Source organism: Stenella coeruleoalba (assembly GCF_951394435.1).
Source record: "Stenella coeruleoalba genome assembly, chromosome: 14".
Taxonomy (NCBI): Eukaryota; Metazoa; Chordata; class Mammalia; order Artiodactyla; family Delphinidae; genus Stenella; species Stenella coeruleoalba.
Window position 1 is genome coordinate 72,535,080 of NC_137160.1, and position 27,265 is coordinate 72,562,344.

General features: G+C 57.4%; 1 protein-coding gene across 1 annotated transcript in view; it reads left to right on the forward strand.

Moving 5' to 3' along the window:
• The first annotated feature begins 6,225 nt into the window (after positions 1-6,225).
• FAM222A (family with sequence similarity 222 member A) overlaps positions 6,226-27,265 on the forward strand; it is a 56,092-nt gene continuing 35,052 nt past the window's right edge. Inside the window, exon 1 of the mRNA XM_079942587.1 lies at positions 6,226-6,348. The gene's annotated coding sequence lies outside the window, so the exon portion shown is untranslated. The remainder of the gene's footprint in view (positions 6,349-27,265) is intronic.

A 27,265-nucleotide genomic window follows, 5' to 3' on the forward strand; every position in this document is an offset into this window, starting at 1 on the left:
TCCCCGGGGTTTCCTGATCCCCAGTAGCGAAACAAAGGATGGGGGGCATTTCATGGTTCCTGGATTTTTCCGGGGGGTCTCCCAAGTGGAAGGGACCCCCACCACCTCCTGTTTCCCATCCCAACAACCCAGGCCCCTCGAACCCTCCCCAAACTCCATCTACAAATATTGACAGAGAAGCTGGTATGTGTCTGTGATTACACAAGGTGCTGGGGACACAGCAGTGAAGATGGTGACATTGAGTCCCACCCCTACAGAACTGACAGTCTAGACAGGGAGACAGGAAACAAACAAGTCAACCCACAGTGCTCAGAGAGTTGCCAACAGTGATAAGTTTGGGGAAGGGAAAAGCAAAAGGGAGGTGCTCTGGGGAGAAGAACTTCAGACGGGGGTAGTCAGGGAAGGCTTCTCCGAGGAGGTGACATTTAAGCTAACGAGCCAGCCGGGTGAAGAGCAGAGGAAGAGTGGTCTGGGCAGAGGGAACAGCTCATGCAAAGGCTTCGAGGTGGGAAGCAGTTTGGCACCTTCAAGCAACCAAGAGGAGGCCAAAGTGGCTAGTGGGATGTGAGGGTGGGGTGTGGTCGGGGAGCTTGTGGGTGCCAGTCCCTGCGACTACCTGGGCCTCCTCAGCGCCCCTCTGTTGGCCTTCTTGCCCCATCCCCGCCCAAAGCTTGGCCCAGAGAGAGGCTCCAGGTTCTGGGGATGGGGGGCAGGGCCGGGTGAGTAACAAGGTTACACGTGCTTCTTCTTTCTCCTTTTCTCCAGAAGAAGCATAAAGAGCTCTTTCTTTTCTGCTTATTAATAGCTCTGATTAAATTATCTCTGAAAAACCTACATGGCGTGCACCAATGGGGGCTCGGCTCCCTCCAGGCTCTGGCCTAGATTACAGCAATGAGGGCAGGTGAGGCACCTGGGGGATGGGGAGGGAGGCTGGGCCAGGCCTGCTCCCCCTGCCAGGATAAAGGCTCAGTCTCCACCTCCTCGCCTCCCTGCCCAGCCCCAGCTCAGCCTCTGAGCCACCACCACTCTGGGGACATTCACCTGGGACAGTGGGCCTTTGCATTGACAATCCCTTTGCCAGGAGCACTCTTCCCTCACCTCTCCCCTTGGCTACCTCCTACTCATTTTTCCCAGGACAGCTGATCCTTCTTTCCACCACCACTAGCCCACCAGCTGGGTCAGGTGCCTGCTCTGTGCTTTTCCCTTCCCTGTTACCCTAGGTGATAACTGCTAGTCGCCTTGTCTGTCCCCCATGAAACTTGATTTCCACAAGGCCAGGGACTGTGTCTGGGTTACTGCTGAATCCTCAGTGGCTTGCACAGGGCAGGTCCTTAGGAAATGATGAATGAATGAGTAGGGTTAAAGGGAGAATGATCAGGCCTCAGTGAGAGAGGCATGACTAACCTTACATACGTGGGAGAGTGGAAGCAAAAATTCTAGGCTCCAGGCCTCTTGAGCAGTGCCGCTGTGTCAATTAACCCCATTTCACCGATGGGAAAGTGAGGCACAGAGCAGATGAGTCACATGGCTAGTCACCTGAAGAGTTAGGATTCAAATCCAGCCTGTCTGATTGCCCTCCCTCTTCCTCTCCCTGCTCGGCCTCTACAAGAAAACAAAACAGAAACCTGGGCCACATTCATCTATTGATTCAGAGATTAATTCAACAAACCTTTATTGAGCATTGACCGTATGTCAGGCCCATGCTGGGGATAAAGCAGTTTGAATGCAGCCCCTGACCTCACAGAGCCCTCAGGTTGGTGGGGAAGACTGACAAAAGAGTGGGCCATTATAACACAGACTGGGTGCATCTATGAAAGGGGAAGCACTCCAGCCTGGAGAGCAGTAGTCAGGGAAGGCTTCCTGGAGGAGGTGGCAGCCTAACTGAAATCTGAAGGCGGAGCAAGCATCAACTACCTACCTGGAAAAGAGGACATTTTAGATGGAGTGGACAACCTGGGCAAAGGCCTGGAGGCCAGAAAGACATCTGGGAGGATGTACAGGTATTTTAACAAGGCTGAAGTGTAAGGGGCATACAGGGCACATGAGGAATGAGGTGCTCTCAGTCCCCTTTCCCCCTTGGAGCCTCTTGGACCCCTGGCTGGAGCCAACACAATGTTCAGGGGCCGACCTGCCTGTTGGTTCTACGGACCGTGGCAAATCCATCTTGACATTGTCTCCATTCACATAATGCAGAGTTATTGGACATGACCAAAAGCAAGGAAAGGCTGGGTCAAGGCTGAGAGTTGGGGGGCCAGGGGGCAATGGTACAAGGGTCTGACCTCAGGGATGTGGGCTGTGGGAAATGGTATGGGGCAGTAGCACTGAGCTTGTGTATGGGGCATAAGTGAAGGTCCAAGGCTGAGCATCTGTGAGGACATCCACCTGCCTAGAAGGGTAGAGGGGCACCTGGAAGATGAGTTCCCTATGTAGCTACCTTCGAGCCTGGTGCTGCCTGAAATGCCACCATTTAGCACATCATGGACTCACATACCTTCAGAGATGGAGGGGCCTTTTGAGATCATCTAACCCCTGGGCTGCACTTTGGAATAATGTGGGGATCTTTGGAAACTACGGAGGCAGAGACAGGTTGCCAGCTCCAGGGTCTGATTGGCAGGGCTGGGTTATAAGCCCCAACCTCCATTTTATAGCAGAGGAAACCGAGGTCCAGAGAGGAGAAGAAACTTGCCCTCAAGGTCACACCCAGTCAATGAGAGGCTGGCACACAGCACAATAAATCAAGGTCAGGGGCTCGGGTTGGGACCCCAATCTGTCATCGTGTGACCTTGTGCAAGTCGCATGGCCTTCCTTGGCTGTGAGATGTGGATAATAATGGAATAGACCTCACAGAGTTGCTGTGAGGGTAAAAGGAGGTAGAAATATGTGATATAAATAGCACTGAGCATGCGCTTTGGCACATAGTAGGTGTCAAGTCATGGTAACCTACGACAGAAGAAATCCCAAACTTCGCAAAGGCTCTGGTGTGGCCCCCTGCCGCCATCTTCCCTTCCTGCTCTCTCTTTCTTCCCAGGGTTTTGATTGTCGCTGTCCCTCGCCTTGCACCTGGCCTGGGTCCACCAAGCATTCTCCCCACCTGTTCACGCCCAGGTCCACACAGCAGGTCGCCTGGGCAACCCACCCAGACGTCACTGGCAGCTCTGGCGGCTGGCCCAGGAGCTGAAGCAGCTGGTGGCTGGATCACGTTTCCAGGTGAATCCCCTCCCCCACCACAGCCCCCCTCTCCGGGGGGTTTGGGTGGGGCAGCGGGGAGAAATAGAGTGGGGCACGGAGACAGGGAGATGCTGGGAACGGGGAGCGTGGCGGGCAGCCTGAAACAGGGCCAGCTTCTGTCCTAGATAAGGCAGTGCGTGGCCTACTTGGGCCGGCGCTGGAGCTTCCCTGCCGGTGCCTCTCCCAGGCTCTGGGTAGCTGTGGGTTGGCTCCTGGAAGTAGGCTAGGGCCCAGCTATAATCAGCTCCTCCCACTGGGTACATTCACCAGGGTCTCCAGAGCTCCCCACATCTGAATGACCACAGCTGGCATTTATTGAGCACTTACTGTGTTCTGAGTCCTTTCCAGGCAATAACTCACTCTGCCCTCACACCAACCTGTAAGGTAGGAATTATGATACACAGACAAGAAACTGAGGCACAGAGCCATGAAGATAAATGTCAAGGCCACAAGGCCAGGGCTAGAATCCTGCCCAGGTTTTGTGGGACTGGGGGGTGTGGGGTGGGATGGGGGTGAGGGTCACACAGACATAGCCTGAGTGTGGTGGGAGGAGTTCTGACTGCTGCTTTGCATTTCTTTAGGGATCCTGAGATCTTTCCTGGAAAGCTGCCTCCCCAACTTGCTGTGTGATGCACACATGGCAACTGAGGGAAATGTCCCTCCCAGGGCTCAATTTCTCCAGCTGTAAAATGGGACTGCTAAATGGGCCAACCCGCGGGCTATCAGACAGAACAAATGAGAACCTATTAAGCTGCTTAGAAAGTAAAAGGCAAGGTGCGTATAGTTTGATGGAGTCAAAATTTGGACCCCAAAGAAAAAAGCAGGGCAAATAAACTTCCAATGAAGTATCAAACAAAACAAAATAAAACAACAAAAACAAAAACCCCAGGTGATACTGTGCCTCATTTTCTCCATCCGTTAAGTTGGGGCAGTGGGTACCAGCTCCTACCTCCCACATGTGTGGTGAGGATCTGGTGAGGTGAAACTTACAATGAGCATGGGGCCTGGTTTTATAGTTAGTGCTCCACAGATCTCAGCTGTGATGCCAAAATCAATCACTGCCAACAATATGAATTGAGGCAAAACATTCTGGAGTGTCACTTCACATCTCTTAGCCTCAATTTTCTCTATAAGTTGGGAGTATAATGATAGTACCTGCTATATCAGTTTTCTCATGTGTAAACTGAGGGTGATAATACCTATCTCACAGGGTTGTCTGTGAGGTTTAGGTAAAGTATCAATACTTGGTTACATGTGTTAGCTTCTTTTTTTTCTTTTTTTATGTTGGGGGTAGGAGTTTATTAATTAATTTATTTATTTTTGCTGTGTTGGGTCTTCGCTTCTGTGCGAGGGCTTTCTCTAGTTGTGGCAAGCGGGGGCCACTCTTCATTGCGGTGCGCGGGCCTCTCACCATCGCGGCCTCTCTTGTTGCGGAGCACAGGCTCCAGACGCGCAGGCTCAGTAGTTGTGGCTCACGGGCCTAGTTGCTCCGCGGCATGTGGGATCCTCCCAGACCAGGGCTCGAACCCGTGTCCCCTGCACTAGCAGGCAGACCCTCAACCACTGCGCCATCAGGGAAGCCCTGTTAGCTTCTTTTATTAATTTTATTATTTTTAACAAACTCCTCATTGGGGTGTTTCCAAAATTAAGTGAAACAATGCAGACAATGCACCTAGCTTGTGCTACCAAATACTTGCTCAATAAAATGATACCGATTTTTCCACTCCTCGTTCCCGACAAAGGGACTACAAGTGCCAGCATGCCCTGCGCCCCCAGTTGGGGCCCCTACGGCCGGCGCTGGCGCGCTGCATGCCGGGAGTTGCAGTCCTCGCGAGGCAGGCTCCGCCTCGCCCCAGCTTGGGGGAGGAGGTTGGAGAGCCGCCCTGCCGGCCTTTGAATTTTGCCGCGAAAAGCGCGCGTGGCGGCCCCCGGCTCCGCCCCCCGCAGGACGCGGCGCCGCGTCACCCTGGTAACCGCCTCTCGGCCGCCGCTGATTGGGCCAGACCGCAGGGGGCGGGCGGGGGGCGAGACGCGGCTGCGGCTGCGGGCGCTAGCGCCTGTCAGTCGGACCGGAGCGAAGCAGCGGGCAGGACTGCAGGGCTGACGGTTCCGCCGAGAGGCTGCGCGCGGCACCCGGGGGAGGCGAAGAGCCGGGCACGCCGCCTGTGGGGCGCGGCGCGCGGCACCCGGGCCCGAGGCGAGGCGAGGCGCCGGCGCGCGCCAGGCGGCTTGAGGCTGAGGCCCCGGGAGCCCCCACGCGCCGCCCGGGGCCATGGGCGCGTGAGAGCCCGGCGCGCGCCGCCCCTGCTGCAGCTCGAGAGCTCGAACGCCCAGTGCACCATCCTCCGGGCCGTCCTCACATCCGCCCAGCGCCACCCGGACCGGTTATTTCTCGGCGCCGAGGCCCCCGGGGCTGCACCCGAGCCTCCACCGCCCGCTGCCGCCGCCGCGGCTGCCGCTGCTCTCCGGCTTCCCCTCCCCCCACACCCGGGGCTCCGAGCAGGAGGAGGAGGGGCCGGTGCATTCTCGCCGCCTCTCTTTGCAACCTGCGGGGGCCGGTGCATGCCCAGCGAGGAGCCGGGCCGCTGCAGGTGCGTGCAGCCTCGGAGGAGGCGACCCCCCCACCCTCGGGCGAACCGGGGGGCTGCAAGCCACGGGCGGGCGGTCGAGCGAGAGGAAGCAACAAAGACAGGCTGCAGCTGGGGCCGGCGAGAGGAGCCGTGGTCCCCGGGCTCCTGGCGCGGGCAGAGAGGGCGCCCAGGGGAGCTGCAGCCCCGAGCGGGACCCCGAGGGGAGGCGCAGCGCCGCCCGCCGGACGCTGTGAGCACAGGCCTCCGGCGAGGATGCGCCGCCTGAGCGCCCGCGCGGCCCGGATCCCGGGCGGGCACGACCCCCGCTGAGCCGAGAGAACCCCAACCCCCGACTTCGGACGGCGTGGGCCGGCGCCTGGATAGACCACACCGACAGCGTCTCTTCCCACCCGGAGAGAGGCATCGGCCCCCAAAGGGGGCTTCCTCAGGCAGCCGCTGCCGCCTCTGCCACCTCTGCATGGCTGCGACCCGGCGAGCGGAGAGTCGTAGCCGCTGAGACCTGGTGCCCTTCGACGGCCTGGCTGATTAGGTGAGTTCCGCGGGGCGGGGTTCCGGGATGAAGCTGGGGGCACTCTCTGGCGTCGGGGCAGCCAGATTGGAAATAAAGAGGCCCTGGGCTGTTGGCGATCCTGAAGCAGCAGTGGCCCTTGTCTGCCCCTTTCCCCCCGCGCACAACTTGTCTAGACCGGCCTGTCGGCCAGAGTGGACACGGGGGGCTCGTTGTGAGGACTCCGGCAGAGCCCTGGGTGGGGCGTCTGCCGGAGAGGAAAGGTCACCCCACCCCTAAAGCCAACAGACAAAGGTAGCAGCTCAGTCATCCGAAAATTCCCCGGGAGTTCTCGCGTCTTAGAGTGGTTGGGGGAGCACCCAGGATGGGACACCTTGGGCTTCTCCCGAGTAGCCTCTGAAATCTTCAAGGGACATTAGCTCAGAGGGGGACGTGGTGTCCCGACCATGCAGGTGGCTGCGTTGAGGATTGTGCCCTCTGAGGCTGCACTGTAGCAGGGTTCACCTTACCGCCGCGTTCCTACAAAGAGCTCGCAGGGACGATGGTTTCCCCAGTGGGGTCACGGCGTGACGTCACTGCCAGACCTCTGACGTCGCTGCGGTTGCCGTGGCGACGCGACTTGTCCTGACCCAAGGCCGGAGGGGGCGGGGTCGCGGTAACCTGGAGCGAGGCTGGATGCCTTTGAGTAGTGGAGGGGTGAAAGCAGACTTCCCCCACCTCCAACTGCAGTCCTCTGACCTAAATCCCCAGCGCCCCAATGGGGTGGGGGAGGGAGGCAGTGCCAGCTGTCCCTGCTGATGCTCCTCCCCCCAAAGACAGGTGTTTAGCTTTGCCCATATAGCCTGGCAGTGCCTGGGGGCGCAGGACTCCCAAGCAGAGCAACTTTCTGCTTTCAAAAGGGGATGCTACAGAGGAGAGCTCCCTGAACCCCAACCAGCAGGCTGAAGTTCCCAGGGTCCCCAGAGTGATGTGGGCCCCCAGCCTTAAAGCAGGCTACTTCTGCTCAGGGAAACAGGGGTGACCCACCCCCAGCCAGGGAAGGTGCAGAGGAGCTGCTGCTTGCTGCCCCTCCAGTCCAGGGGTTCCCCCTGCTGCTCGACCCCAAGATGGCAGGGCCTTGGCCAAGCCTGAACTCCCGACTGCCCCACTCTCCTCTTGGTGTTTAAGATGATTTGACAAGCACAGTGTGGTGCTCATTAAGTGAATGGAGGATAAGTCAGGCCCATCAGTGCCAAGGTCTGAATAAGCGTGCCCCTGCCAGGGGCCAGCTTTGATGGGGGTCAGGCAGCAGTCCTCTCTTCCCCGCCACACCCCAGCCCTGGCCCTGTTCCTTGTGAAGGCCCAGAGCAGCATTCTGCTGCTGGCTCTTTGATTCCTCTTCTAAGTTCCTTCCAGCAGTTGCTGCCGGTGTCGGATGTGGGTGAAACTGCTGTGATCACATTTCTAGGAAAAGGTTAGAGAACTGTGTCATTGCTTAAGCGGTGCGGGGTGGAGTGACAGCAGAGGGGAGTGTGTGTGGGTCATTATGAGAAGCCAGGCCCCAGTCTCTACGTAGTGAGCTTTTTCTCCCCCGCCCCGTTCTCCTACCAGGCTATCTAGCTAGATTTAACAGGTCGATAAGTATCAGTGGAGCTGCTTTGGGGGGCTTGGCAGGAAGATGATATTTCCAGCTGAAATGGTGTCGTTAAACACACAGGCTTCCAAGGACAGAGCAACGGCAGATGGGGGTAGAAGCGGGAGAGGTGGGCAGAAGGGCTGTTTGCGCTGCCTCTAGAAGCTTCCCAGTTTAGAAACAAACTCGGAGTGCGCGCCAGAGATCCACAAACACAGGCAGTCGGAGGTCCTCCGTGGAGTATTTACACTTCCACAGCCAAGGCGGAGGGAGAGGCTGTCAGAATTGGGCAATTCCTTCTGTTCCCTTCCCTGGGCTTGGCAATAGCACCAGGCAACAAGCAGGAGGGAGTGCCAGCTTACCCGGCGTCTCCTACGTGCCTGGCATTTTACAGGATCTCAGTTACTCTTTGGAGTAGCTTATGTGCTGTGGCCCATTTTACAGATGAGGAAATTGAGGCTCAAACAGAGGAAGCAACAGGCTACAGGTGCTCAGCCAAGGCAGCTGCAGAGGCTCAGCTCTGAACTGCCTTGGCTCCTGAGTCCCCAGGTCTTCCCGCCCCCTTCCATGGGTGGAGGGAGGCACCCCCACTTGTTGGACAAGGGTCCCTGTAAGACTCAGGGGCCATCTGCTATGGAGGCACTGTGATGCCTTCCCACACTGAAACCCGGGTTTGAATCCTGCTTCCCCATTACCTACAGGACAGTGTTGAGCAGAGTAGCAACTTGTGTCCTGGCCTTGTGAGCAGACTGTTCCCCTCACCCCCAGCACCCCTTTCTCCAATACTGGGGTAAGAAAGGTATGGCATGAAACCTGCCTTCCAGGAAGGGTCAAGAGAGCCAGCCCTAGGCTCCTTGTCACCTGCCCCTCTGGGCTTACCTCGGGGAGGGGTGTGAGTCTGCCCTCAGCCATTCTGGGCACCCTCTTGGTTGGCCCTCAGCTGGTGGGGAAGTCAAGGATGTTGATGGGGCAATGACAACTTTGGCTCCCAACCCAGCCTGAGGGTCAGGAAGGGCCCTATAACATGGTACCATGTGAGTCTCAGAAAGGACACATAGAGACCTGCCAGGCAGGGGAGTGGAAAGGTGTTCTGGGCATTAGGAGTGGCCGTGTAGCAAGCCTGAGTGCTGGAGTGTGCTGCTGAGGGGAAGAGGTGGCCCTGGGGTGGGTGTGTCCTGGAGGCTGAGGTGATGGGAGAGATTTAAGCAGGGAGAGGATCCAGTGAGGGCTCCCTTGACAGTGACGGAGACCCTGGACATCCCTTCCAGTCCGGGGCAGGTGGAGGGGGGTGTGTGGAAACCTTCTCAACTCTCTGAGCAGTCTCCTCTCTCAAGGTTAGCTCCCTACCTTCCACCCGCAGTAATCCTTATCACAGGTCTAATTCCATATAAGCTCACCCACCCCCTATCCCTTCTGAGCTTCACAGTTGCTCTGGACCGGGGCTGCACTGGGCTGGGTTTCTTAATGCCCAGTGGCTCGTGATTAAGAGCCAGGCTGTGGAGTGGGTCCACCTTGTTGGCTGTGTGACCTTGGGTGAGTAGCTTTGCCTCTCTGAGCCTCAGTTTCCTCATCTGTGAGAAGAAGCAGATAATAGCATCCACTGCCCAGCCTCGTGTTAGGGATTCAGTGAGGGCTGAGCACAGACGATGGCATACCATAAGCACTCCATAAGTGCACATTCTCATGGCCACTGGTAGCCTTATCCTCAGAACAGGGCCTTGAATGGCTCTCCCAGTCCCTCTTGGAGCCAAAGATCAAAGACCCTAGGGCAGGTCAGGGACCCCCACCCTTCCAGCTGCCTGTGCTGTGTCTCCCACCCACCTTCCCAGAGCACCCCACGTGGTGAGCACACGTGGCTCCCATGTGAGCCCTTGGGGGCCTGGGGCCTGGCCAGGGGCCCCCCCTGCCCAATCTCCCTTCTGCCCTCTCCGCCTTCCAGTCCCTCACAAACCGGAGGAAGCTAGCGGAGCAGCTCATATTCAAGGACCGTAATTCAATCGGGCGGCGGAGATTCCTCTGGGCTCCGGGGCGGGGGTGAGAACGGGGAGGCGCACACAAAAGGGCCGCCTTATTACCTCCCGCGGGCCGGGGATTGCTGCTCTCCCCCAGCAGCGGCCGGAGCCGCCTTTATTGTGTTAACCCATTTGCGTGTCAAGAGCTATTGTGCGCTTTCTCTGCCTGTGGGGGGCGGGCTGCGGGAGGAGGGCTGCGCGCCGGCCGGTCACCTCTGCGGGCGCCGCCCACCGCCCTGATTGGTTGCTAAGTGATTTGCATCCAAGGTAATCACTTTTATCTCAGAAGGATGTCGACTATAATTATAAGCTACTGACATCTTTTGAAATCTGCCTAATGACTATTTTAGTCTGCACGGGCTGGGGGTGGGGAGGGGGATTCTGGAGGCTGGAGGGGTGGGGTGAGGGAGGAGGCTGGAAGGGGGAGGGATTCCTTCCACCTGGGCCGTTGGTTGGTTTGTTAGTTGAGAAATATCTGAATGCCTACTGCGTGCCTGGAACAAAAGGCGGGGGGGGGTGGGGGTGGGCGGGTTGCATTCCTAGGGGCGGAGTTAGTACCATTTTAGAGATGGGAAAAATAGAGGTCCAGGGGATGAGCCACCTGCCCAGAATTATACACCCAATAAGTGGTCAGTCGGGACCTAAGTCTCTCTGACCCTAAATTCACGCGCTGGCCACTGGAGTGGAGTGTAGACAGACATAATAATAGTAATCATTCCTGTCTGATACCTCCCAGCGTTTATGTCATAGCCCTAAGAAATGCAAATGCTATTACTACCCCCATTTGACCAGGGAGGAAACAGGGGCACAGAGAGATTACATTACTACCCAAGGTCACACAGCCAGGGAGGGGCAGAAGTGTGAGATCTGTTGATGGCCAGAAATAGGGGTGCAGCGTGGGCAGTGAGAAGGGTGAAAGGGCAGGCATGGGTTCCAGCTCCCCTCTCCCTCACCCCTTTGTGTTTCCATTTGGTAAACAATGGGCATCAGCCTGGGTTGAGGGCACCCTGCTGGCCACTGTCTGGGTGGCAAAGCTCTAAGGAATCAGATGGCCTGCAGCCTCCATGGGGAGTAAGATGAGTCTGCAACTGACTCGAATTATAGACAGAGCCAGAGCAGGGCTGGAGGAGAGACACTGAGGAGGGGAAGGAGGCTGGTCGTGGAGGGCTTCCTGCAGAGGAGGCTTTTGCTCTGGGCCCTGAGGACTGGGTGGATCTGCCCAGTATGGAGTGAATGGGGATGTCACTATGAGGGAGTTTGAGAACCCAGGGGCATGACCAAAGGGGCAGGGGGAGCTTATAAGAGGGCGGAGGTAAAAGGGAGTTAAGCTAGGAGGATGTGCAGTTAAGCTAGGAGTGTTGCGCTAAGTACCTGACCTGTCCAGGGGAAGAACAGCCAGAAGCCAGTGAAGGTGTCTGGCAGGGAGGGGTGCAATACGATCTGGGTGCCCGTAGGCCAGTCTGGCAGCCTCTGTAGGGGCTTGGGCGTTGCAGACTGGGATGAACCTTGGCTCCATTCTCGCTGGCTGTGTGTCCTCAGACAAGTCACTTTGCCTCTCTGGGCCTCACTTGCCTCATCTGTTCAAGGGCGTAATAGCAGTTTTCTCACAGGCTTGTGGGTGGGATGAGCTTGAGTGTGCGGAGTGCTTGGGGGAGCTTGACTGAGCCTTTCAGAGCTAGGTGGGCTCAGGCCCAGGACCCAGCCAGTCATCCTGGCCTCACAACAAACCAGCATCCGGCCACAGCAGCTGTTTGGGGCCCTGGGAGCCCCTGCCATTGTGCAGAGGGCACAGGGGACAAAGGCCTGGGAGGTCAGGGGGTAAGGCCGAGGCTGGCTGTGAACAGGTTCCTGAGGATGGGGACTTAATGACTCAGAACTTACTGACCTAGAGTCTGTGGGGCAGGGGGCCGAGGAGGGGGAGGAGGAGGGAGGTCCAGCCACCAGCTGTCTGCTCCAGGGTTCGCTGCCAAGGCAGGGGCAGCTGCCCCGCAGGGTCCAGGCCTGAGCTTGGCACTGGGAGAGGCAGAGGTGGCAGAGCCTCCTGGCCTGCAGTCCCCAGGCCTGAACTGGGGGCTCGGCTTTGCCCCTCAGCATCTGCGTGACCTCAGTCTCCTCATCTGTCAGATGGGCCAGAGGTCCACTTTGGAGGGCAGCTGTGAGGTTTGGCAGGAACCGACAGCAAGCGGGCAATACACAGGAACTGCTATTTTTGCTCTTTATTCATCCGTTCATTCCGGGAGATTCACCGCTCTGTGCTAGGCTCCCTGCCAGAAGCTGGGGATGCAAAGATGAACAAGCCCAGTTGCCTTGAGAGGTGGTGAGGCTTTAGACACACCATCACAGTATAGTGGGTAGGTCGCCACAATATAGGAATTCACAGTGTGCAGGCGCTGTGCCAGAGGCGGGGTGACAGCAATGAACAAGCCAGATATGGCCCCTTCCCTCTGGGGCCCCCAGTCTTTCAAAAGCATGCTAGGAAATCAGAGGTGGAAATGACTACTTCGAGCTGTAGTATTCAGGGAGGGCTCCCTGGAGGAGGAGGCACTTTCTATTGCTAGCTTTGGGGGCTTCTGTCTAAACACCATCACCTATTATGGGAATCACAGGACACGGCTGGTGTCTGCTGTGTACCAGACAGAGCTTTCCGCTTCGGCAACCACATCCTCATGTGGTTCTGGGAAGGGTGTTTTTGTCCCTGTTTGTAAATGGAGAAACTGAGACTCAGCAAGGTTTTGTCCCTGTTGTGTAAATGGTGAAACTGAGGCTCAGCCCAGGGCCACATGGCAGGTCAGCAGAATCCCCTTCGTTATCCACACAAGCTTTTGCCTGTCCTCTGCCTGTGAGGGTGCTGGGCTGGGTGGGGCTGTCACAGGAGGATCCTTGGGCAGGAGCTAAGGGGACCAGTTCTGGGCCAGCTGTTGCTTTCATGAGCTCACGACCTTGAGCAGTTCACCCTCCACTCTAGCCTGGCCTCAGCCGTGTCCTTTGTAAGATGTCAAGGATAGCAGATCCGTGGCAGGTCTGGCTTGCTTTACACTGCTGTGCCCTTGGCAGACATTGCCAGTCAGTTGCTGCCCTCTTCCCCCGCTGAGTTCTTCCCCTGACCTTGGGTTCTTGCCAGGGAGGGCTCTGGGCAGGTGGCACCAGTCAGTCAGTGGGGCCTATGTGCTGAAGCCTGCTTGCCTGCCTGGCCTCAATAAGCTCAGGGGTCCCTTTAGCCCATCTTTGCACGGTTCAGAGGACCAGGGTACCAGAGCGAGGGATTTCTGGGGAATCTCCTCTGAGGATATGGGTTGTTCTTCAGCCATGAAGACTGTTGAGGTGTGAGAGTCTGTTACCTTCCTCCAACTCCCAGAGTTGCACAGCCCATCACATGCTCAGCATGGAGTGCTGTAAGCAGATTGCAGATGCTTTCAGTCTGGATAATAATAATAGCATTTATTGAGCTCTTCCTGAGAGCCAGGTCCTTCCTGGGCACCCTCTCATTCATATTCCCCAGAGCACCTGCAGTGTGCCTCTCAGCACTCCTAGGAAGAAGTCTTAACCCATTTTAGAGATGTGGAAACTGAGGCTAAGAGCCATTAAGCAGAGCAGGGTTACATACTTAGTGGCTGAGCTGGCATTCAAATCCAGGTCTTGAAGTCCACAGCCTAGGACAGACCGGGCAGCCTTCCTGGAGGAGGTGTCATTAAAGGCCAAGGCTTTAAAGGCTGGTGGACTTCTGACAGGCAGAGCTGGGCCTTCTGGGAAAGGGAAGGGGGTCCTTTTAGGTGAAGGGAACAGCATGAGAAGCAGCTCAGAGGCTACAGGCAAGAGTGTTTAGGTTGAGGGACTAGTGTATGGCTGGATGTGGCTGGAATGTTGGGGGGGACGGGGCTGTGGAGGAGACTGTGGTGGTCTTGGCATTTAGACTCTGCCCTCCCGTAGTAGGGAACTATGGCAGATCTTGGAGCACAGGAATGATCCAGTCTTGTCTAAGTGTATTTATTCAGTGCCTCCATGAACCCAGGGTGAGGTCAGCTGGTGCTTGGGGCTACCTCTGGTCTACTGGAGGCTTTAGCCTAGAACCTTGCCTGGCACATAGTAGGTAGGCATCCAAGAAATGTTTGTTGAATGAATCAATGAATGAAAATGCTTACCGGGTTGAAACGCTCCTGGTGTCCCTGTGGGCCCAGCTGCAAGGAGGAGAGAGGCCAGTCTCTCTCTCCAGGAAAAGTTGAACACCAGGCCTGGGGGTGAGGGCTGGGGGAGGGAACCAGGCAGGTACCTGGGGCAGGGACTTCCCGCCTTCCCCAACCCTGCTGCGTGTCCCCAAAGCCCTCCTAGACCTTTCCACAGGGCTGTCCGCTCTCCTCACCACCAGGCGTGGCAGGCAGCCTGGACCCAGCGCTTGGTGGGGATAAAAGATGAAGGTTCGTGACCATTTTTTAACTCAATAAAGGGAGAGACAAGCTGCAGGCTGCAGGCCGGAGATATAATTAGTTCACAGCAGTGGCGCTTTCTTGATTTAGCTTCTAAGAGAACAAGACAAGGATGTTATACCCAATTAGCAGTAACATCCAGTCGGGGCCTCAATAGGTGAGATAACAAGCTATTTTTATGACTTTTCTTTCCCAGCTTGGAGGGGGTGAGGGGAAAGGGGGTATCGGGGCCTTATTTCTTTTCATCGGGGAACAATTATTAGTGAACGCGGGATTTCCCAAAGCCAAATGATGCATTTATTAACCCAGATTAAGCAGGCATGCCAGCGTGGCAGCTGGGGTGGCATTTTGAGGCCAGGACTAGTGGAAGGGGTGCAGGCCCCTCACCTCCACTTTGGAAACCCTTGGAAATGGCTCCAAATGCAGAGGGTCCCTTGGTGTGGCAAGGGGAAGCCCAGGCCCTTGAGATATTCTTAGTGACTGCCTCGATTTCCCTACCTGCTTCGAAGAGGTACAAAGAGGCTTTGCCAGTTCCCCTGGGGATGAGGAAGGAGCCAGTTCTGGCCCGCGGCAGCTCTTCCTGGCACCACCTGATATCCTTTCTGCCAACTGGGCCAGAGGTTCTGGCTCCTCAGCCTTGAACCTGGCATTGCACTCTGCCCGCTGGACCCCCATTACGGCTCGTGCTGCCCGACCACACTCCTGCCTGTCCTGGGTCCCAGCCCCAGTCTCTGGCAGGGGCTGAGTGGTGATTACCTCCCCCCCCCCTCATTACCCACACAGCCGGGGCACCCAGCACTGGCCAAGTCTCCGCTGGGTAGGGGAGTCCTGCCAAGCCCCACCCCAGCTGCCTGGCCATACTCCGACTCCTGGCGAGGGCTGGGGGATGCCCAGAGAGGGAGCTGGCATGGCTGTCTCAACACACCATCATCTTGGGCCACAAGCCCAGAGCAGGTTCGTGGGCCTGCAACCGTCCTGCAGAATGTGGCCCCGCCCTGCCCCAAGTCCCGTCTCCCCGTCAGCGTGGAGCCCCGTGCTTGTGGCTCACACAACTGACAAATCCAGCCATGCAAAGTGGGAGTTTAATTGCAAACAGTTTTTATGGATCATGGGCCCATCTGTGCCACCATATGCAAAAGGGAAAAAAAAAATTCCCATAAAAAAGAAAAAACGTCTCTCCCTGCCCCATCCCCCCAGACTGACTCCAAAAGAAACATTTGCCAGGGTTTTTCTGGCTGGAGCCAAGCATGGAGCTGGGATCCACCCTGGGGGCTTCCTTTAGTGTGGGCCCGGCAAAGTCAGGGGGCTAGGCGGGGCGGGGTTGAGCAGGCCCCGTGGGGCCTGACTGCTGAGACGAGGCTTTTTTGGCCTCAGCAAACTGCCAGAAGTTCCTGAACCCACTGGGTTTTCTCTGGGCTCCGGGCCTTTGCACATGCCGTGGAGCTGTCCAAGTATCTGCTGTTCTTTCTTGGCATGGAATGGGCATTGCGCAGTATCGATGCAAATGTGGGCACGAGTGGGGCTCCTGGAACGAGGCGCCTCTTCTTCCGTTTCTAGCCCAGGAAATTCAGCCCCAGGAATTCATTTCCCTCAGGCTGCCCAGGCCTCACAGACTCCACTCTTCCCATTGGTCCTGACCACCTGGCATGGTGCCCAGCCCGGCTGGGCCGATGAGCCCTGTCCATGGGGTCAGCGCTCCTTGGGACCTCAGGAGGGGCTGAGTGGGCTGGTCATCTGAGAGCACTCACCTCTGGGGCAGCCTGCTAGGGTTCTGTTGCCGCACCACCTCATCCCAGCTGGGGGATGTCAGACTGTTGTTTTTTTCCCCTCCATGCCTCAGTTTTTTCCTCTGTAAAATGGGGATAAGAACTAGATGCGATACTGCATGTGAAAAGCTTCTGTTATCTGTCTGTCATATCTCTTCCGCAAGTGAAGGTCTTTGTTCACTGATGTCTTCCCAGGTTCCTGATCAGGACACTTGATGTTTATTGAATGAATGTCAGCGAGTGAATGAATGCATGCATGAGTGAGTGAAGTATTTGGAGGACTCTCTGGGGAGGGAATGAGACACAGGCTCCAGGCCAGCCAGAAACTCAGGGTTTTTACACCCTTTCTATTGGAGTCTAGAAACCACTCTGCAAACTGTGGGGATTATGAGTTCCATTCTACTGATGGGGAAAACTGAGGCCCAGAGAGAGCCAGGGCCTCTCCCAAGGTCATGCAGCTGGAAAGAGGCCCGAGTTGGGACCGGAACTCTGATCTGACCATGTTCCTCGCCCTCACATTGTAGGTGAGGAAGGTTAGGCCCAGAGTGGGGAAGGGATTCAGCCAAGGTCACACGGCAAGGAAACAGCAGGCAGCGTTTGTGGGGTCCTTCCTAGTCCCTTGTAAACTGAGGAAACTCAGCCCCTCCAGCCTCGGAGCCAGGCCAGCCAAGTGTGCTGCTCCTCCCTCCTCCCCTGCCCTCCAGCTCCCCCAGGTCTGCACCAGGATCCCTGTGCCAGTGGGTTTCCCCATCAACTTCACCAACTGGCAGCTCCAGGCCGCATGCTGGGGTCCTGGTGCCTGAGGCCCGGTACTTGGGGCAGCCCTCCTGCAACAGGTAGCGGGGAAAAGGGGACCCCTGGGACCCGAGCAAGCACAGGCCAGCCAGGCCCCTGGCAGGAGCCCAGGGCAGACACCAGGCAGCCCATTCCCCACCTGGCAGTGATCACCAGCTCCTGTTGTAATCATTAGAACTATTAGAAGGAAACGTTCGCTTGAAGCAAATGTCAGGCGCCGAGTTGTGCTTTGTAAACGCTCACAATTAATGCCAATCAGGGCCGGAAAAAAGCCGGCCCGGAATCCTGTCTGTTTCATCTCATTTGTCAGCTGGTGCCGCTCCGTGTTGCACATTTTCATACAATTGCTATAAACATAAAAGGGAAACTCCACAGTGTTCCCGGGCGCCCGGATGGTGCACGCCGGCTTAATTACTTGGGATTCTGCTGTTCACTTGGCCGCCCCGCGCCCATGGAAGGGAGAAAGGGGCACTTTGTGTTGGCAGGATGCGGGCTCCTGGGGGTCAGCCAGGGAGATGGGTCAGGCGCCCGGCCCGGGTCTCCGGCCATACCCTTCACAGGCTGAGGATGACTGTGAAGCAAGAAAAAAAAAAACAAAAAACGCCTAAAATACGTCTGCAAAATCCTCAAGGAGAAAAGAGGGGCTCAGTGTTCACCAGACTTTGGCTTTGAATCCCATCTCCTAGAATGATCCATCAGGTTTATTGCCCTCCCCCTGCATGCCAGGCCCTGTGCCACTTGCCAGCCGGGCCTCAGTTTCCCCACCTGTGAGTTGGGGGTCATAGCCCAGTAGGTCGGGATTTCAGGCTGGCTGGGGCCAAGCTCCGGGCTGCAGGCATGAAGTAGGCTTTTTCTCATTTAGTTGTTACATGGACCCTTTGAGGGTGGGCTGCTCTTCTTAGCAACAGGGAGTGTGAGGCCCGGAGTCTCACAGCCAGAAGTGGTGGAGCCAGGATTGCTGGACTCCAGAGCCCACCCTGCTGTGCCCTCCCAGGGTAACTGTAGGGTCAGAAGGAGATGATGGAGCTAAAAGTCCCAGCACACAGTAGGTGTTTTCATAAACAGTAGCTGCTGTCATCCCACTGCCTGCAGATGGGCCAGGGGTAGTAAGGGGCTCAGGCCCAGGCCTGAGGGACAGCACCAAAAGACATAGACCTTGCTGGATGGAGGTAGTGAGGGGAGTGGTCTATAGGGGGCTGCTGCCTGCTGCCCCCTCCCGCAGTTGCCTCTGACCTGCCTCGGAGGTGCTGGGTGCTAACTGCATGCCAGGCCCGTATACCTAACCAAACCCTCCACTGCCCAGAAAGCTGGGCAGGTTGTCATCATTGCCTCCATTGTACAGATGAGAAAACTGAGGTCCAAACTGATCTAGGGCTGCAGAGCTAGGAGGTGGGGAAGCTGGAGCCAGATTCAGGTTTAGCCACTCCAAAGCCCTTCTCATGCCTTTCCAGCCCCCTCCCCATCAGTGGCCTGGATGTGAGGCCTGGCCAACTCTACGAACCCTCCCCAGGACCCTTTTGAGCTCTCTAGCTCTCTGTGGTTGGGGTCTTCTGAGGCCAGGCTGGCTCGGCAGGGACACACCGGCCTTTGTGTAGGCTTGGGCAGGCTTGGGCCAGGCGGGGCAGCCAGTGGAGTGGGGAGAGGCGGTGCAGCCCAGCCGGCCAGGGACAAATGCTCAGAGCAGGAATAGAGGCTCCTTTGTGTGGTGCTCAGTGGGGGAGGGGGTGCTGCCAGCTGCCACCCTGTGTGACCGGGGAGGCCTGAATCCTCCACAGAGGCCTGCCGCCATCCCCGAGGGACTGGCCAGGGAGCCTGTCATCTTCTCCCTGCCACCTCCTTCCACCAGTATTTGCCTGCCTCTTGTTTTCTGGGGGCCCCGGCTGCTAGAGGAGCCAAGGGCAGCCATTAACCTGGTTTGCCGTGGGCCTACTGTGCGCCAGCACTGGGCCAGACACTCCACCATCCCTGCAGGTCAAGGGCAATAGTCCCACTTACAGGTGAAGACACTGAGGCTCAGGACAGGCCACTTGTCATAGTCACACAGCTGGTCCTGGGGCCAGGATTTGGCCGACTTCAAAGCCTTTTCTTCCCATGGAGTTGCCTTTTGGGCCTAGACCCAGAGCTGCAATTTGAGGTGCCGCCTCAGTTGCCGGGGTGGCCTGAGGAAGGCTGCTGGCTGTCTCTGTTGCCTGGGCAACAGGGTACCAGGCGTCCATTCCATCCCCATCCTGGCCAGGCTCTGGGCTAGCAGCTGCAGCTTTAGTGGAGACCAAGCCCAGGACCTGTTGAGGGCTGCCTTACCCATTAAACCTTCTCTGAGCTTTGATCCCCTTGGCTTAAAAATGAGAATGAACTAGAATCCACCCCTGGGAGCATCAGGGTTGCTGGGCCAGGGGGCAGGTAATGTGCCAAGCTCAGTGCCTGCACGTACTCAGGCTGCACAAACGTGGCCTGGGGTGTCCCGGCACCCCTACCACCTCCTGGGAGAGGTGAGAGGACAAGGCAGTGGGTGGGTGGCAGGGATGTGAGGGTAACTCTTAGGAGCACAAGCACATGGCAGGGATTGGCTCACTGTGTCCCTGCCGTAGCCCCATTTTGCAGGTAAGCAGACTGAGGCTCAGATAGCTGAAGTGGCTTGTCCAGGGTCCCAGGGCCCTAAGGAGCCCAGGAACACAGGGGAGGTAGCTTCCCAGAAAGCCCAGCTCTTAGTGTTTTTCTGACCCCCACCTGGCCTGCAGCCACTGACCAAGTCCCGTCTGTGATACCAGCCCTGTGGGAGGCCCAGAACCACCCACAGGAAGCCCCCAAAGGCCACTTGGCTTCCCATGGCGTAGTCCAGCAACCTGGGACCAGCTTGCATCCACCAGGTCGTTCCCTGCTCCGTGCCTTTGCTCAGGCCGGGGCTCCCAGGAAGCCCCGGGAGCGCCTTCCCCACCCCACGCTCGTGCGGGCACACTCCTGCCTTCTCTTCAGGGGTGGCTCCAACTCTCCTCTTCCCTAAAGGGCTCCAAGTCCCTCCTCTGGGCCTGTACCCTGCTCACCAATGCCACAGCCCCAAGCCTCTTTCTCCAAACTCTCCGTCCACAGTGTGGCATGTAGTAGGCCTTCAGTGAAGTCTAAACAAAGATGCAGCCCTGGCCATCAGGACCAGGTCCCTGCCTAGCCTAGTGGAAGAAACAGATACAAACAGATCAGTGACAAGGCTGCATGTCTGGGGATGGGGTCAAGTGCAGGACATCCGAGGAGCAGGCAGGTTCCACCCCAGCTCTCCCTCCTCTACCCAAGGGAGCCAACACTTCCAAGCCCTTACTATGCTCCTGAAAGCTCGGCCATCTCGGTTTAATCCTCCCAGGGCGAGGCAGGGGTTTACGGATGAGACAGGAGGCTCAGGAAGACAGATGCCGGCTGAGGTCACACAGCTTCTGTGGGCAGAGCCTCTGTTGGAGGCTTGGACCATCCGATCCCAAAGCCTGTGCCCTGCTCCCGGGTGGAAAACTCAGGTACCCACGTTGGCCAACCAGGTGACACAGTGAACAAAGCAGCTGCCACTGGGCCTCGTGGGAACGTGGGCTCCAGAGCTGCCAGCTTTAGTTTGTTTTCAAGAGAAACCAGACAATGAGAATTTTAGATGGAATTTTAGTTCTTTCCTTTTCAATACTGGCAACCATGTCACAATTTCTTTTTACTTCAACAAACAGAGCACAGAAAAGATGTTTGTGGGCAGGATTTGTACCCTTCACTGATGTGGTGTTGTCTGGGTGGCGGGAATGATGGGGCTCCCAGGATGTCTTGCCTTCCCCATCCCCGGCCAACAAGAGTCCCCAGAACCCAGTGGCAGCTCCACGCACCCCTGAAGGCACCCCCAGCCGCCGCCTTCACTGCCGGAGGCAGGAGGCAGGGCCCGAGCCCCACGAGGGCACCATCCAAACAGCTATAATCAGCGCCTCGCCAAGACTTCCAACTCACCCAATTATCCTGCGAGAGAAAAAAAACCACAAAATGAAAACAAATTAACATGTTTGCATAGAAACCGCTGCAGCAACACACACAGCCACGCACACGCACGTGCTGGCGCATGCCCCGGCGAGGCTGGGAGACACCGCTGCCACCCCTCCCCAGGCCTGGCACCCACCTGGCAGGGCCGGGCCGGGCCAGGCTGAGCCCACGGCCCGGGGCCAAAATGTGCCCTAGGCCCAGCGACCTGACTGTCCCCACACCTGGCAGGGCACTGTCTTAAGTCCACTGGCTTTCACGTTCTTCACTTTTTTGTTTTCTTTTCCAATTTAATAAATGCATGAAATTCATCGTATGCCAAAATTCAGCCTCACTGATCTGAACCCCTTTCTTCAGATGGGGAAGCTGAAGCACGTGGAGGTTAGTTGACCTGCCCAAGGCTGCACAGCTGGAGAGGAAGAGCTGGGGTTTGAACCTAGAGGGATCAGCTCTGGAGTCCTTGCCCACCCCTGCCCAGCGCGCTGTCTCGTTCCGAGGGCTATGTGGGTATGGTGGTCAGGATCGCAGAGCCACGTGGAGACGAGTTCAGATCCCTGATCCGTCGGTCCCTCACTGGATGGCTTTGGGCAAGTGACTTGGCCCTCTCTGTGCCTCAGTTTCCCCTCCTGGAAGACTGGGATAATAACGGTCCCTTCTGCGGGGAGGTTAGGAGATTCGGTAGGTGAATGACTGCAAAGTACTACCTCTGGCACCTGCCCACGGGGTGGGGTCCTTCCCAGCCCCACACCGTTCAGTTGGCCCTCCAAGGCCTGGCTTGTCAGAGGAGCCCCTGTTGGGGGCCTTTGGGCTCCGAGCCAGGCGCTGCCCTTGCCCCCGGAGCACACAGTCAAGGGGCTCAGGGGCCCTCCCTGCTGGGAAGCTGCTCGTCCTGGGAATGAGCCCTCTCCTGCGGGCTCCTGCGAAGCTCCGTCTGACCCAGGGTTGGGGTTGCAGGGCGTGCGCCTGATCCTCCCTGCTGTGTCTGATTCTTCTTCAGGTCCTCGCAGCCTGGCGCACAGCTGGCGCTCAGGCAAGGCTCTGTGACTGGAGCCATCCCCTCGCTCCCACCCCCACCTGGGCATCTCTGGGGCTTGGCCCTGGGAGTTGAAGGAGAAACTGTGCTGGAAGGACTTGGGGCTTAAGATCTTGGGGCTCAAGGGTCCCCAGGCCAGGGCTGCGGACGCCTCCCCAGCCCCCTCCCCCTGCCCTGCAGGACCACAGACAAATCCCTTCACCTCCGCAAGCCCCTTGCGTTCATCTCTGGTCCATGATGGTGAAAGCTGAGGGTGGACATCGCCAGCACGATGGGCACCTAGCGGGCAGTGGATTTGAAGTTGCTAAGAGGGCAACAGAGTAGCCCCTGCCCCCGATCGAGTGACAGTACTTGATCACCCGGCTTAGTCCTCACCACGACTGGGTGAGGGAGGGGAGGTTTCTAGCCCCATTTTTCAGATGGAGAAACTGAGGCCCCAAGGAACTCAGACTCAAGGGAGTCCCACTGGTAAGTGGCAGGGCTGGGGTACAAACACAGCAGTTCTGGGTTTGCGCTTTAGCCGCGGTGCTGTTTGGCCCTTCCTGGATGCCTCCGGTCCGGGGTGAAGGGGGCAGTGTCTGGCAGGTCTGGACAGTGAGGACCAGCAGGCCGCCGTCCTGGTGGTGGTGGTAGAGGGTTAACTTCATTGGCCTCAGGTTATTTGGCATCAGCTTCGGCCTACAGTCACGCCCACCACTCAGGGCCATGGTGGCCCCCTGAGGGCGGTGGCCCCCTGAGGGCGGTGACCCAGTGCCCCCCCCCAGGGGTGGCTGGTGGGACATTGGGTGCCCACTTGGAATCCCAGCCCTCCCTTGGCATGGCCCTGCCACAGGCCTGAGGGTCCAGCAGACGCAGCTTCATGCCCCCACCCCACCAGCTGGCCTCAGACAAACCCTTGTCCTGTGTCCCCCGGGAGCGTGGGAGGCATGGCTGTGCCCGCACCTCTCAGGATGGGCTCAAGCTTGGGACGTGGCTTCAGCACGTGGTCGCTGCCGGCTGAAGCAGCCCCTTGCTCAGACCTGTGAGGAAGCAGCCCTACCCCTCTTCCAGAGGGTTCCCAGCCCTTGCGCCTCCAGGACACAGCTTGGGATGGGGCTTGCGTGGCCTCCCATCCAACGTGCCGCTCACCTACCTGCGTTGACAAACACCCGCTCGGTTCTCTGGGGTCCCGGGTGTTCCAGACGTGCAGAGGGGTGTGTTGGATTGAAGTGGTAAACTGCGCAGTGCAACAAGGAGGGGAGAGACCCCAGGGGCCAGGGCAGATGACCAGAGAGGAGAGCTGTGAGCCCGGGCATGCAGGGAGTGTTCGGGAAAGAAAGGCCCCAGTGTATCCTCTGTTCAGTGCGGATTTATTGAGCATCTGCTTTGTGCCTGGCCTCAGAGTGGGAAGACTAGAGCTGGGTCTGTGAGGCCCCAGGCTCGGCCGCCTCCCGGCTGTGCACCCCTGGGCAAGCCAGGCAGTCTCTCTGGACCCAGCCTCCTGCCAGGGGGCTGTGGAGAGGGTCAAGGTGGGACGACATTCAGTACGAGGTGGTTGAGAGCCAGGGAGTTCCACCCTCAGAGGTTCAAACCCCTGCCCTGCCCCACCCCTTGGGGGTAGGTGGGAGCCGCTTCGGTGGCTGTGTGTGGAGGGGGCATGGCCCCTGGCTCTGAGAGCAGAAGCTGGAGGCCGGTGGGGTACAAGAAGCAGGGAGAAAGTTCTTTTTCCTCCCCTATGACAAAAGTAATATTTCTCTTTTAGTGTTTGGAAATGACAAGTCTGATCAAGAAAAATTTGGCCATCATCCAGCTGCCCAGAGCTGGGGACTTGGTCTCACGCTGGGGCCATCCTTCCCAGGTGTAGGGCACTTGGGGAGGGTCTGGTCTTGCGTGGCATGAACGGCCGTCCTGGTCAATCAGACCTCACGTGAGTCGGTGCAGGGACACGGCCAAGTCTCGCCTGGGCCCCGCACCGATCGGCACGTTCGGGCCTGGGCTTCTGGAGCCACCTGCCCGCTCGCCTGCCCACCCGGCAGCCCATTGTCTGGCGTGTAGGGGCCGGAGCAGACGTTGTTCTGCACACATCTGATCCCGTCTTTTCCACATCAGATCATTTGTAACCGTCACCAGGCGATCGGCCCCGTCGCTGATTCAATCTCGGCTTTGTGCTGTCACAGCCGTTTTTCTGCGCCGGGCTGATTTTGAAAGGAGGCCCATCTTCTGGGCCCGCTTTTCAGAAGCAGGGGGAGGGGGGGGTCTTTATGTGTGCGTGTGTGTGTGCACGTCCCCCCCACATGTGCGCGCACACACACACAGGCCTCTGCCTCTCGTCACTGAGAGTAGAATTTGGAATGAGGCAGGCAGACGAGGGCCCCAGGCTGCCACCTCCACCCCCCACCACCTGCTCACCCTGAGTACCTACTGTGTGCCCCAGTGTGCAAACACAGCAGAGTCTGTGCTTCCGTACAGGAGGTAGATGCTAAACCATTCCTCAAGAAGATCATTTCAGAGTGGTAATGACAGTGAAGGAGCTGCAGTGGTGACAGGATAGTGGCCGGGGCAGAGCGTTGCCAGCTTAGACAGAGTGATCAAGGAGGGCCTCTTGGCGGAGGTGATGTTTGAGTTGAGGTGTGAACGAGGGGACGGAGCTGGCACAGAGAGTGCCACCCCATCTGAACTGAGATGTCTTCTACGTGTGAAATCCACCCCAGATTTCAAAAACTTACTATGGAAAGAAGGTCATAAAATACCGCATTAGTAATTTTTGAATACTGCTTCCATGTTGAAGTAATACTATTCTGGATATATGGGATTAAATAAACTATATTATTAAACATAATTCCCCCTGTGGGTACTAGAAAATTTATAATGACATTGTATTTCTATAGGAGAGCACTGGATCTAGAGTATTTAGGTAGAGACAAAACTGTAATTGCAGAAGCCCTGGGGTGAGACCAGGGTCGGCCTGTGAGAGGACCAGGTGCACCAGGGGAGAGTGACAGAGTGGGCAAGGAGTGAGGAAGGGGTACGTGCAGGGCCGCGGAGGATATTGCTCGAAATGCCTTGGAGGCCAGCGGGGGAGTTTTCAGTGGGGAAGGCAGTGAGTTCCATATAGGAAAGCTCAGCCTGGCCCCTGCAGGGTGGAGTGTGGAGTGAAGGGGCCCGAGTGGAGGCCTGTAGGTGATGGGGCGCGTGGTGGCACCAGAAGAGTGGTCCACAGGACCTGCTGGAAGCTGGGCTAGACCCGATACGCTTCCATCTGTCTGTCTCTCCACTCCTGGATTTCGATGCCTTCCCCTCCTCCTGTCTCTCTCCCCGCCCACCTCTACCCTCCTTGGCCGCTGTCTCCCTGTCAAGTCAGTGAATTTACAGCACCCCAGCTTTGTGTCCAGGTGGTCAGTGGTTGAAATCCCTTCCGAAAAGTTATTTTTAAGAAAACAGAAATGATGACATATTTACCATAGAAAAATTATACATGCAGAGAAGCACAAAGAGGAGAAATCAGACTCCCCAGAGGCAGGGGAGGCTCCGGCCCAGCTGGGGTTTGAACCCAGGTGGTCTGGCCCCCGCACCCCAGCACTAAAACCATGGCGCCCTGTGGCCAGATGACACGGAGGGAGCTCCCCTACCAGAGAAGGGCTTAGGGACACTGCATCCCCAGCCTCGCTCATAGCAAGGGCAGAATGGGGAGACCTGGCCCACACAGAAGTGGGGTTTGCCTCTCAGGGGTTAATACTTTTATGTTCGTGCTCTTATTGGTCCCAAGTGCCCTGCCCTGTTCCCCCACCCCTGCCTGGAAGGCTCTACTGATTTCTGCCCCAGCCTGACCCCCAGAAGCATCTGTTGATCCTTGACTTAAAGACTAGCCCTCACCGGCCGCCCCCACCTAGGCTTTTCTCTCCTAAGCACTCCTGGCCGTTCCTGCCAGGGCCCAATCTTCCATTGTTCTTCCCCTCCCCCCAGGGTCTAAACCTCTTGCCCGGCTGGCCCAGGCCCACCTCTACCAGCCCCTCCCCCTCCTGAGGCCTCTGTTTCCTCACGGGTACACACACCATGGTAATCATCTCTCTCCTTCTCCCAGGCCTGGGGTGGGTTAAATGAGGTGATGTCTGTAAAGTGCTGAGCCCATGGGGAACACTAAAAATAAAAACGAGCTCCCATTATTGCTCTGAGTATTAGATTTTCTCCTTCTCCGTTGCTGGGTTAACCCTGAACTGTGGATGTAGGGACCTGGATAGGTGGGAGGATGGCTGGGCGCATCCAGCCCTTCCTGGCTCTACAGTGGACCTTACCTGTGCCCTTTGCACACAATGTTTCTTCTTCCAGACCCCTTATCCCTAGAGTCATCGGGTAACGTGTTGCTCCTCTTGGAAGGGTCCATGCCCTCCTCCAAAAATACTGGGTTGGGCCTTTCTGCTGGGTTCCCCCCACCCCGGCCCCCATTGTAGTGGCATCACAGCGCTGATGACGTCTGGTATTGATTACGGCTTCACCGCACGCCCCGCCCCCCACCCCCGCCCCACCCCTTTGCTGGAAGGTGACTGCCACTTTGTCATTGAAGAGCCAAGGCCAGAACCAGGAGAGGAACACATGACTGGTAGGATGGGACCCCGCCCCAGACTTCCCCCCTTGGGAGCTGGCTCTCAGAGAAGAAGGCTCTCAGGGAAACTGGCCAGGGGTTCTGAGACGTGGGGGCTTTGCTCTCCAACCAGGGCTTCCCGAAGGTTCACTTTCATGCGAATGAGCCCCGCATTCACTCCCTAGGTACTGTGGTGGGGGCCTCTGGGATAGAGCCAGCCAGGCCTGCTGCTGGTGGCAGTGACTGCCCATCTCACCCCATCACTGATGGGACGGCTTTTGAGCCTTTGTGAGCCCCCCACCTACCCATGCACCCAGCACCTGCTCTTAGCCTCTCCTTGCCCTGACCCAGCACGTGTCCACAGACAGCGGCTCTCCCCACCTTGAGGTTTGGGGGACCCTGCCGCTGTCCCCTCTGTCCTGGTGACCCTGCCAGGCCAGGACAGGATGCTCTCGGTCTTCTCCAGCAACCCAGAGCTGCTTCAGGTTCTCCATACTCACTGATTTCTTTCAGGTCTCCAAAAGCTTGTCTGTGTAGCTCTCTGCTTGGGACCCCCTCCCCCTTGCCTTGTTCACTTGGCTGTTTCCTACTTACCTGTCGATAATCATCATAAATGATACTAGTAATGGCTACCACTTAGGGAGTTACTACTGTGACCCTAGCACTTTCTTCGTACTAAGCTGTGGTAAGGAATTAACTCCTTTTTCAGACGAGGAAACTGAGGCTCAGAGAGATGGAGGCATTTGCC